General features: G+C 33.2%; 1 protein-coding gene and 1 long non-coding RNA gene across 4 annotated transcripts in view; one reads left to right on the top strand and one right to left on the bottom strand.

The window, feature by feature from the left end:
- Window positions 1-12,994, top strand: part of LOC5568798 (potassium voltage-gated channel protein Shaw) — a 424,985-nt gene that overhangs the window by 128,758 nt on the left and 283,233 nt on the right. The gene's annotated exons all lie outside the window — the stretch shown is intronic.
- Window positions 7,004-7,483, bottom strand: LOC110677028. Its single transcript, XR_002500907.1, has 2 exons — window positions 7,425-7,483; window positions 7,004-7,354 (listed from the first exon to the last, which is right to left on the bottom strand). It is a non-coding gene; the product is annotated as an uncharacterized LOC110677028 (long non-coding RNA).

Genomic DNA, 12,994 nt, shown 5'->3' on the forward strand with positions numbered 1-12,994 from the left:
ATGTGAACCATGCTTGCAATTGGCATTGGATGAATGAGAAATGTGCCAGGAGAGTCATAAAAGCAACAATTCTAGGAGAATGTGAATGCATGAATATGATGAGAACTTCGTTTTCAATGAATGACTGACTAGCAGATCGGAAGTATTAAGTTTCAAATTGTCAAAATGTCATTGGGTGGTATGAATAAGAAGTAGTGATGTTGAATTTACTACATTCTAGGTAGTTTATGCTACATGTGAAACAAGTATGTGTCACTTTACTACAACTTTCGAATATACTACAATCTGCTTGTTGGTATGAATAAAAGGAGCATTTATTACAAGCTACTGGTAACCAGCTTCAGATATTTTTACAAATGCTTTGAGATTGTGGAGTCGCATGGAATAATTTACATATGAGTAAACATTATGGAAGTACTATCCCAGTTTTGAAGTTTTGACTGGTATCCTGAATATTTGCAGAAATTACGAGATTACGAAACAATTCTCGCAATCTGGTAAACATATTAGTATTTATTGAGGGTTTCGACTGGAAGTTGAATCGTAAATTTTGGTTGTCGGCTATTCCAGACTTAATCTGCGACCGTTTTGATTTATTATGCCCGACGTTTCGGCCATTTGTTGTGGAAAAAATGGTCAAAAACAATTTATCGTTTTTCCCTCGAAAAAGGCAACAACAAATGGCCGAAACGTCGGGCCAAAAAAATCAAAACGGTCGCAGATTAAGACTGGAACTGCCAACAACCAAAAATATGTGAGGGTTTTCGAAAGAATTTTACAATACTCAAATCTACTTAGTAGTTTGTAGTAAAAGCGATTGTTTGAGATAAGTTACATATTCGAATGATTTTTTTATTCATACCAACAATGCAGTTATTCTGTGGACCTTGTTTTTGAGTAGACGCTAGATGTAGTAAATTCAATCTTTTTTGTTCCTACCACCCAGTTTTCCTCAAATAATATATAGTTATCATCCGTCTGAGTCATACGTACAGCAAATAAACAATTTCTCTCGATGCTCCCGGTTCAAACTCAGATATACACATCTCTGCCACCAGACATGCACCTAACTGTTGCTTTGTTGTGCAAGCAATTCCAATTTTAAACAAACCTTTGAATCAGCCGTCGACCTACAAACAAGTTCCTCTAGCTGCATCTACAACTCCAGCAACAGTCCCAATTGGAAGAGAGCAGCCAAGAAAAAGAAATCAACCCTCCGGGTGAGGAACCGTTCTTCAGACCCACTTTCAACCAAGCAAAAACGGAAGTGCCATCAACAAAAGCACAAATGAAAGTTGTTGCAAAAATCGTCACGAAACAACTCGCAGACGTTTTACTCAACTAGCCCGAAGAGATTGTGCCAACTAGGGCAGAGAGCTCGCTCGTCTAGCAGAAGCAGGAAGTGGGATCTGCTGTGCGCTCAGATTACTCAGTCAAACACAAAACGTTCGCTTGGAGCGACGCCAGGGAAAAAGATGAAAGACGTTCCCGATGCGATGTGGGAGAGAAAAATGAAAAGTCATTGCATTGCTTCTGCTAACCACACTTCGAACACGGAACACAAAAGTGGGAACATCTTTGCATGGATCGGGGTACCGTAAAATGGGGTGAAGTTGATCACTTTCGAGCGGTTCTGTTCTGTAACTCCTAATAGAATGCATGTATAACTATCCATATATTTTTAAAACATGTACTAGCTAGATATCTATCAAATTATATAAACAAAATTTCGACGAAATGTTCATTTAACTACAAAAATATATTTTTAAATTAAAATGTGGTGTTTTTATTCCGGGGTGAAGTTGATCAATTATTGCGACAAATTTCCTAAAATAAAGTGATATGCTTTTCACTCAATTTCGGATCAATGAATCTAAATTAATTCTCAAAAATCTTACAACTTAATAATAAATTGATTAACTTTAAATTTGAATGTTGTAAATTACAGAACACACCACATTAAATGCCTAAATGTATGCAATTTTCTTTGAAATTAGCAACTCGCGCACAAAAAATAACACTTTTTACTCAGAAAATGATTGTTTATCCACAGTGAAAACTCAAAACTGGATTTACAGAACATATCTGGAATGTATGACACAGTTTATTTAAATGATGTCTTTATATAGCCTTGTCAATACTCGATTGTTTGGAGAAGAACCCTTTAACAGTTCATCAAACATTTAAAAAAAAATCTGTTTTTCCATGGTATAATTACCTTGAATGTCAAACCGAACAAGGCAACATCAAAAGCAGCCATCAGGTAATACGACGTCACAGAAATTGTGCTAATCGAAATCGAATCATAGCTCTCTTGACAGTTTATCCATGTGGGTACCTGAATGATCAACTTCTCCCCACTGATCAACTACACCCCAAATTACGGTAGGAAATGTATATTTTTTTTCGCAGTTTCTGAATCAGTGGAGGTATTTCAAACGTTTTTAATAAATCAAATGAAAAATCCAATACAGTGCTTTACCAACTTTCACAAAGGCGTGAATTTTATGCCAAATCTGGGTTGTTGAAAAACTCGGAAATTTTATAAGGCTTATATTTTTATCATTGTAAATCCTGGAAGTTTCAGGATCACATGGCGACAACTACGAATGATAAGAAAATGTCTGGAATATATACATATTTCAATGTTTTTTGTTCATTGAAACGAGGTCCTATTTAGAATGTTTTTTTTTGCTTAAACTCAGGAAATATTTTGCTGAGGGTAATTTATAAATGTAATTTTTATAGAGCGTTGCCATTACACAGCGTTGTCGATAGTTTTTGAACTCTCGCATGATTCCCATTGGCGTAGCTAGGATTTTTGTTTGAGGGGGTCTAGGGGGAGTCTAGGAAATTATTTTTCTACAGAAGTAATATCGGGCGTAATTATCACGATTTTCACAAACTTTGTAGTTTACATGAATTTGTTTTTATTTTATTTGTTTTTGATTATTACTCACATCGCTGCACATCAGTCATATTTGTAAATTTCAATGTTCACTACGGAAACTAGTCATTCTTTTTCTAATCCAATAAAGAAATCCTCCATAGAATCTTCAAAAGAAATCACGAATAACATCCCTTGTTATTCTTTCACGAACATTTCAGGTATTGAACCACTGATAATTTCCACGAGAATTATTTAATGATTTATTCCCATACTTTTTCAGTGCTTTCTTCATAAACTACTTTACCAGTTTCCACTGAGTTCTACCTGAGATTCCCATGAAAAATCATACCCAGGATATGTTTTTATTATTCAACACATTTTTACTGAAGTTTCTTTAGGCTTTCTGATCTTGACAGAGAATTTGTAATCGCTTGAAGAAGAAATTCCTATAAGGAAACTATAGAAATTCTTTCAAAATTTCTCCAGAAAGGTCTCTTCTCAAAGAAAAAGTACAAAAAATCATTAATTATTAATTTGTTAGTACAAAATTATCAAAGCGTTTCTTTCTTCTTTCAAAGTTGTTCGAAAAAAATATTTCAAAACTCTCTATCAACCTACCTAAGAATATTATTAATTCAAACGTCCCTAGAAAATTTTAATCGAAATGCTTTCAACTGTTCTTTCAAAATTTCTAAAAAAAATGCATCAGGTATTCGTTCAGGTTTCTACAAAAAGCTCCCCAAATTTTTCCGAATGGTAATCGCGGAATCGTTCCAGAAACAACATTGAGAAATATAAGGATTCATCACAAATTATTCTACGAATCCATATCCAAATTATAAAAGATCTCTAGAGCACATCATACAAGAAAGATGTGGAAATAATTCGTTGGATAATGTCTACACTAATTCATTCGGAAAAAATGCTTAGTTCCTGTCTGAAAATTCAAGATTCCGCCGTAGAATTTATGGCACTTTTTGATAAAATTTCTAATTAATTACTACAAAAGTCCTTGTTCTTCATTTGTCGTTAAAACAGATGATATTTTTACTGAAGGTATTCGTATCTTACATCTTAGAACATGTTTTTCATGAACTCTGAAGTTTTTTGATACTATAACGTATAAATCTATGTATCTGATGGAAAATACTTGCTCAAATTCTCAAATGCTGAATAAAGAAATATTTAGACATAACTATTTCATACAACTTATGGTTTGTAGATTGGGAACTCCAAAATTGTTCGTTTAAAACAATTTTCCTGGTGACCATCTCAAATTCCCGGTGGATTCAAATTCAAGTCTTTTTCCCGCTTTTCCTTCCTGCTGATAGGCTTTCAGAAATCAGGATGAGGATTGTTAAAAAAATAATTTAATTTACAAAACTAATAGAAGTAATCCTTTTCTTAAGATGTTTCATAGTATTGTTTTTGGAGTATGAAAAGATTTTTGTACGAAGTTCGACAAGAAAACATCATGCGAAGAAAGGAGAAGCAACAACATATTGAAGCAGATAGAAACAACAGATGCACGATGGAACAACGAAAGTTAAGAGCGGTTCCATTTGAATTCGAATGTCGGTTTACTTTTGTATTTTTTGATTTGGATGAAATTTTGCACATGCTTTCTTGATGCCCAAAAATGCCTTTTTGCATCATCGGCTCGCCATTTTGACTCTCCATCTTGAGCCACTGTGCAAAAGACTTCATTTTTTGTCTACTTTAACATATAAAAAAATAAAAAAAATCAAAAAATACGATTTTTGAGAAAATTGATTTTTAACCTTTATTTTCGATACATAAAAAATTACAACGTTTTTTTACAGTGTATATTTTTTCCAGATAGTCCCAACAATAACCTAAAACTTTGCGGAAGACTCCAAACTGATCGGACAAACCGTTTCTAAGTTATATTTTTTTGAAAATTATTAAGGATTTTTTTCTTAGGCCCTTCTCAAAAGTAAGGCTAGAGTCAAACCGTTTCTATGTTATATTATAATGACCGAAAATTGAAAATTATATCATAATTTTGTATTAAAATCGCTGTATCTTTAAAACGGTAAAAGTTAGCCTGATTTTTCCATATACCTTTTTTGTTGTAAATTTTGCGTACTTTCATAAAATCGAGTTTAAAAATATTTAAAAAGTTTATTATGACCATTTTCAAAAATTCACCTATTTTCAAAAAATCATAACTTTTTGTCCATTATTTCTCCATCTTGACCCACTGTGCAAAAGACTTCATTTTTTGTCTACTTTAACATATAAAAAAATAAAAAAAATCAAAAATACGATTTTTGAGAAAATTGATTTTTAAGCTTTATTTTCGATAAATTAAAAATTACAATTTTGTTTTTACAGTGTATATTTTTTTTCCAGATAGTCCCAACAATAACCTAAAACTTTGCGGAAGTCACCAAACTGATCGGACAAACCGTTTCTAAGTTATATTTTTTTGAAAATTATTAAGGATTTTTTTCTTAGGCCCTTCACAAAAGTAAGGCTAGAGTCAAAATGGCGAGCCGATGATGCAAAAAGGCATTTTTGGGCATAAAGAAAGCATGTGCAAAATTTCATCCAAATCAAAAAATATAAAAATGAAATTTGGGAAAAAAGTCGTCATTTTCTGTGGAACTGCTCTTAAGTGATTGTATATGAATCAAATAAATGAAACAACATAAAAAACTAATGTCTCAAGAAGTTTGATCAGGATCTTCTTCAGAAATTATCCTTAAATTCTAGCAAAATTCCTTCCTGAACTTCCCTAGATTTCTGCCGGAGAGCCTCTAAGAATTGGAATTGCACTAGACAGCAATCCCAGAGCATGAATTGGTAAAACTATTTTTAACACTTTAATCATCGCGCTGTTGTATTTTGTACAACAGTGTTGAAAAAACCTCGCTTATCGTACATAGCATCAGTGTGGTGGTTCTGAAGGTGACAAATCACGCGACGACTGAAGGGTTAAAGAAATGTTTTAAGGAAGATCCTTACAAATGTTCATGAATATCTTTATAATTCCTTTCCATTTCTCAGTTATTTTGCCAAATTACTTTGTAGATTCCTTCAAAGCTATGCTAGTTTCGAAAGAAAATATTTTGTAGGATTTTTCAGCTACCAGCATCTAAAGATTCAAAGGCAAGAGACATTTCAAAAAACAAATGTCGTAAATAATTATTGTATAATCTAGGGATTTGAAAAATAATTAAAAAACATAGAAGAACTTTTGAGGCAAATTTGTGCTATATTTTGGAAATATTTCTGAAGTACTTTGGATGAACTTCGCGAATGAATTTGTAATAACTTTCTTGGGAAAACTATTTGAAGGAGTTTGCAGAGGCATTTCTTGTACAACTTTTGAGAGTAGAACTAGCCATTCAGTGTTATAGTTCTTATAAGTAAATATAAAAAACTTGAATTTTCAGCGAAATATCTCAGAATACGATTTGATAGCAATATACTTTTTGGAGGAACCGCATTAGAACTGTTAGAATTTTAGACTTAGAACTGGATTAAATATTTTTTTTTGGAAATTTAAAAAAATTCAAATTATGATAAGGCTGATACAAATATTAAATTTCTTTTATGTCCGAGACCACTTGGAAGGTACGAGGGGTGGGATAAAAATAAATAAGGAACAAAAAAATAAATAATGAAAAAAAATAGTTAATTTTTCGAATTTATAATTTTTAATGATAGTTGTTAAACTGTTTTTAATCGTCCTCTGGATCATTATTTCACTTGTTTTTTACTTTGTAAATTGAAAAAACCTAACTGATGTCAAAAAAAATGATTTCAAAATTTTCGGATTTTGGAAGGGGGGTGACATAAAAGAAAATTAATATTTGTATCAGCCTAAGTTTTGTTGGAAAAATGTAGTTAAAAGATTAGGCAATAAACTTATTGCCATACGAAAAAACTTAAAAAAATGAAGTTAAATCAAAGAAAGAATTCATTGCTGGACTAAAACAAATATGGTCGTTTTTGTTGGACTTTTCCAAACTTGATTGAATTTCTGCCATCTGGAGATAACTTATCCAGGTTGAAAGTGCTTTGAATGTCTTATTTTTTGCCAAAAATTCTCGTCATATAGTGTTTAATAATTTCTTTCAATTAAGTGAAGTAATTTTACCGGACATTATTCGAGTTGTAGTTAATTTGTGGATTTCTTTAGTGAATTCTTATAAGGAAAATCATCACCGCCGGACACCTCGAGCAAGCCATCCTCCAAAACATAGAACATCATGCTGCAGTGAATATGCTGCTTCACGCTAAAACATTTTTCATAAAATACGAATTTCGGGAAACCTTAATTCCTGGATAAAGTCGCTTTATTTGTACCTTGGTATTTCTTGCTACGGAGATGTCGAAAAATTGCGCATATCGCTCATAACAACAAACTGGTTCTAGCGGTAATCAATCGAGCGACAGCCGGACGGTCAACGGCCAATCAGCGCCACGCTGATGCTGTGTACGGCAAGCGAGGTTTTCGTATTATTGTTATGCAAAATAATTATATCTCAATTAATTTGCTTACCTTTCGATCAATCCAGATCGAACACAATCTATCGAATGTTTATTTACCTTCCATTATTTTGATAGCTTTTGACAGTTCTAGAAGATTCTGCATTTGAAGAGAATTGTATAACAGTTAGGAAACAATATTGCATACAATAATGCACAGCTAGAAGTTTCTATGCAAGCGGATTAGTGAAGAGCAGAGTATAAATATGACACCATTACCTTGTATCAAATCAGTTAGAAGTATAATGTATATTTTCATAAAATTAATTACCAAAAGGATTGTATCCTCGTGAATAAGAGTATTTTTTGCGGAATCAGTGAAAAAAAATCAATAAACACTATTCATACCATTTGGCTGAAATTCTCATCTAGAATTATGCACCATGTTTATCAATGATTTACGCAAAAACTTTGACTGAAATGTCTTTAGAAGTTGCTAAAAGGAAATTGTTACATCTGCTGCGAATTTAAATCACTCACCAATAGATTGATAAGATCTCTGGCTAAACCATTATTAATGCTCACGAGATAAATGGGAAAAAATAAGGCAATTCAGACGCTCAAACTTCTTTGATCGTTCAATCCAATTCATATGTTTAAAGACTCTTACAAGTACAAAAACTAGAAAACAATCGTGATTGACACAGTTTAACAGTTTATATTATCGTGCGATGCTTTTACAATTCACCGCCATCTTTATATATCTTTATATATTTATAAAGCTTATCAAACTATGAAGCAATAATTAGAATTTGAACAGGTTGCCTGTTTTATAAAACTTCTCCTAAACGGAATAACCTAGAAATATGAAAGTTTTATTCATAAGTACGACTGCTCTGAATGTCACAAACATATTCATGTTGATGTATTTAAATTTTGATTTGTATTAAAGTGTTAGCTATCAGTACTAAATCACCATTTCAAAATATTTATAATGTGTTGCCAAAATCATGAGGAATTGTTTGTCAAAAACTGATGTTGCTTTTAATCGGTAATGGACAAAAGCGGATGTTGCCAAAATCTGGAAGGCACTGTATATTAAAAACTGCATCTACCTTAATATTGTATCTGGAGTTTACCATTCACGTGTTTCCATTAAGGTAATATAAAGCAGATGCAATTTATACGCAGTCGGAGCTACGAAACATTGTACATACCTAGGAATGTTTTGTAAATTCGCGATTTTAAAACTTGTGCCTACACAATGGAACTTCTTATAAACTTCGTGACGATGATGAGATGTGAAGGGCTCGAACACAGAGTGGTTTTGTTAGAATTTTATGTACTGAACCAACTGTTTTCAAGGTTTCCAATGGCATTTTTAGGTGATTTTACAACTCAACGGAAAACTTTATATAATTTGTAGAAGATTTGCTTGCTTTTGTGGCTCTAATACAAATTGTATAAAATTCAAAATTGTATAAAATACAAAATAGTTGAAGAACACTTCAAAGTCGATTTTCTCAAAACAATGTATTTTTTACTGGAAATTGCATTTTTTCTAAAAAACTGAAATTTGTGAAGCATCTTGCCTTAATTACGAGTCGAATAATGCATATAGTTTTTAACATGTGTAAACATATTTTTGTTTCAAAATTATTTAAAAATTGTTGCAAAGTCCTCCTCAAAGGTTAAACAAACGAGAAAAACCAGTGCCAGCTTTAGAAATAATATTTAACTGGCAAAAATTTAAAAAAAACTGGCATTTTTCGTTAAAAAATCATTTTTTTGAGCAGTTTTAGCTGAATAACTTGGTAAAGACATTTTTTTTAGTGAAATGTGACGTATGAAAGGTTTAAAAACAATTAAAATAGCTTCAATAGCATGTAAAAAGAATAGGAATCGGTTGAGTAACCATGAAGTTATGGATAAACGAAGTTGAAATTTTCAGTAAAATGAGGAAAAATTTGGAACAAATTGCTTTTAACTGAAACTTGTTTTGATTTTAGTCAAATTTAATGGTCCACGAAGATTACATAAATTTAATTTTGAAGGTGTTGATGCCAAGAGGTTTTAAATCGCTTGAAAAATAACAAAGTTATGTTTACTTCATTGATGGTCATTTTTATAACCTGAAAATTCACCTTCAAGACGCTTGCGCCACCTCTAAATGTTAATATTTTGGCTCAGATTTCGAGGTTTCTCTTTTAATGTGATTTGAATTCAGTAGAGCATACGAATTTTTGGTTTTGAGAACTTTTAAAAATAAGCCGCACCCTAGCTTGACAGAAACTCCTCGGTGATGAAAAAATGAGGCGATTTAGAAGTTTTTTTGAGGAGTAGAACTTGAAATTCACAATAAAAATCATCAAACGATTCAAGTGAGAGGGCATCGAAATGCGACGATTTTTCAGATACTCTTTCTCTCTTGCTTCTATGCTCGCTGCTTCAAAAGAACTTTTGAGTGATCCGCCCGAACCAAACAGGTCTCGCGGAGCTGTGATGCACTCTTTTTTTTATGGAATTTTCTCCACTCTGTTTTGTGTCGCATCTTCCTCGCTCATTTTTCGGTGCCTTTTTGCTTAGTATTTTTCCATTCCCTCACAAAGAGGCAGAGACAGCACGCTGCTCGATAGTATGTTACCGAACTCTGGTAATTTTCAGGAGTATTGTCAAGCCTGAAGGTCCGGGGCATTACCGTTAAACACAAATTTCAATTCATTTTTAGATAATTTAGAATTCTTTCGAAAAATTCTATTGAAAATTACCAATTCACCGTATTTATTAAAAATGCATTCCAGAAAAAAGTTTTTGCTCTACAAACTCTTTTTTCAATATTTCCTCAAGGAACTTTTTTAAGTGTTCCACCCTTAATTCTTCCTAACAACATTTTCTTCTTCTTCTTTTTCTTGGAGTTACATCTTAACTGGGACAGCGCCTGTTTCTAAGCTTCGTGTTTTAATGAACACTTCAACAGTGATTAACTGAGATCTTTCTCTGACAATTCACCATGTTTGCATGTATATATCGCGGGGCGAATCCCACAACCTTCAACTTAGTCTTACTGAATAGCTTCGCGCTTATAGCTACGGCTTCTTGGGCTCAAAACTTCATCTATGGTTATATAAAAGATTATTTCAAAGAAACCTATTTTTTTAATAAATTCCTACAGGAATTCTTTCTGTATCTATAGGCATTGCAATCCTTTGATATATCCTTCAAAATATGCCCCAAAAGGAATTCTAAAACATCTTTCAGTAAAACTCTTCATGAAAACCCTGGAAAAATCTTGAATGAATCGTCGTTTACTTAAGCTATGAACGTATCTTCGGGACTATTCATTAAAAAATTAACGAGAGGTTTTCGAACGAGAAAGAAATAAAATTTTTTGCTGGATTGCTTTTTATAAACTTTCTCGAAGAAAATTCGGGATGGGTCCATTCCGAATTAGAATTCTTGAAGGTATACTAAAAAACACCCTGGTAGAAAAAAAATCATGAAGCAGACCTTTCTCTTGAAGAATCCATTGGTTTTCTTTCCATTTTCCCTATGAAAAACTCTGACATCGTTTTATTCATCCTTATAAAGCACATGATATTTGTGGAAAAAAATTCTGAAGGAATCCAAGCAAAAAACTTGGATTAGTCTTCAAACCAAATGCCTTTACTTTTCTTCCCTTTTGGAATGAACACCGATGACCATTTCTTGGGAAACACTTTGAAAGGGAAGCATTCTTATATGAATCTTTCTTTCAGTTGAGGTATCCTTGGATTTTTCTTGTGATAGACAGCTATTTCCCATTACTCAATTTTCTTAACAAAATCCACTAAAAATCTATTTAACAAAACTTTTGCTGAAGGAATGAGGGTTGAAGATAACTTTTGGAATTTGCATGACTTAGTTTATGGAGGATCCTTATGATTGATTTTCCTTGAACTGTGACATTGATCTAAGAACGCTCAGTTGAAATGTAAGCTCCATTTCAGTAGAAAGGTAACACCAAAATGCAGATGTGTAAGCAACGAAATTGTGATAAAAGCGATAATACATTTACACGGTTTAATTTTTAGTTACCGACAGACACGTTAATTTCGGATAATTCCCTAAGCATAATGTTCGTTGCTTTTCTTTTTTCCACGACATTTTGTGGTAGACGACTGAAACGTGACCCAAATACTACTTTGCTTCATTTTATTACTGAGTGAATTGAAAATTTCCTACTTCAACTGTAGCCACAAATTCTCAATCTGTTCACTTCATTTGTATATTATCGCTTCTCAATATACCTAGAATGCTCATATTGAGCACAAATAAAGTTTCCTTCCTCATCATAAATGGAATAAGCAAACAATGTTTCTCCAATGTCATAGATCACACATGTAGGAACAGTTTATCTTCCAAGTCCCATTCCCTGAATTCTATCGTCAACCAGTGCCACGACACGTCAGCTAGATACGATGCCACACGCGATAAAAAAAACGCTCGTTGATTACTCCCACGATTTGCCTTATTTTTCAGCAAGAGGACACGACGTTGGTTGGTTGGTAGCCATCAAGTTGGACCACGACACTCTTGTGCTTCATTAGTGAGACGAGTGAAGCGTGACGTTTAGCTTGGAACGATCAGCAGGAGCTGGACAATGACGATGACAATGGGTATATGGCGCGGGGATTGGAATCGAAAACCACTGCCAACGTGCTTCTTCTGTACAATCGTTATCATTATCTGTCGTACATGACCGGAATGGTCAACCTGGAGAAATGCGACAAGGTTCCAACGCGGGTAGACAATGTTCGTTTTCGAGCAATTTGCGGGACTTAAAGCTGAGAAATTAATTTTTTGCTGCGAGATTTTTGGAGGAATCAATTGAGTGCAAAAGTTTGGGTTCACCCCTTCAAAAACATATTAAAGTGTTCAGTCCTCTGTGATTACACGTCCAATCGAAACTCTCTAAGCCGCATTCGAAAGGCAAAGAGTTATTCTTATTTTGTTTGTATTTTTCCAAAAACTTTTTTTGAATTTTGTGTACTAAATGTTTAAATACTAAATGATCAAAATTTTAGAACAAGGTGTCATCAGAATTGTAATCTTATATTCTTTGAAGTGCACTCACGAAATTTTGGAAAAAATATCTGAAAACTATTCAAAATCAATGAAACAGTCATTAAAGTGTAATCGAGCAAAAGTATGGGTACACCTGAGCCGCACGAAAATCTTTTTTGTCAGTATATCTGCCATTTTTTCAACCGATTTGAATAACTCATAACTATTTCAAACGCATATAATAGTGTGTACATAATTGGTTTGAGATTTCATAGAATTTTCGTTCTCAAGTTAGTTCAGGTGAACTGTTACATAAGTTAGAAGAACCCTCATATACATACATATATGCTTTCCTTTACCTTACCAAGCATCACATCTTCAGCACCTACACTCGTCAACATACTACAGCCTAAATGAAGTGTTTGTACCCATTACCGAATAGATGACTAACAACCGGATTGAACGTCACATACGATGACCTCCCGTACAAAGTCATCATGCCGGAAAGAGGAAAAAAGTATCACAAAAAAGAGGAATGTCATCTCTTCGAGTGAGTGTAGAACTCTAATAGTAGGATGACATGTCCTCCGTACAGTCACT

The sequence above is a fragment of the Aedes aegypti genome, chromosome 2 (genome assembly GCF_002204515.2).
Source record: "Aedes aegypti strain LVP_AGWG chromosome 2, AaegL5.0 Primary Assembly, whole genome shotgun sequence".
Classification (NCBI taxonomy): Eukaryota; Metazoa; Arthropoda; class Insecta; order Diptera; family Culicidae; genus Aedes; species Aedes aegypti.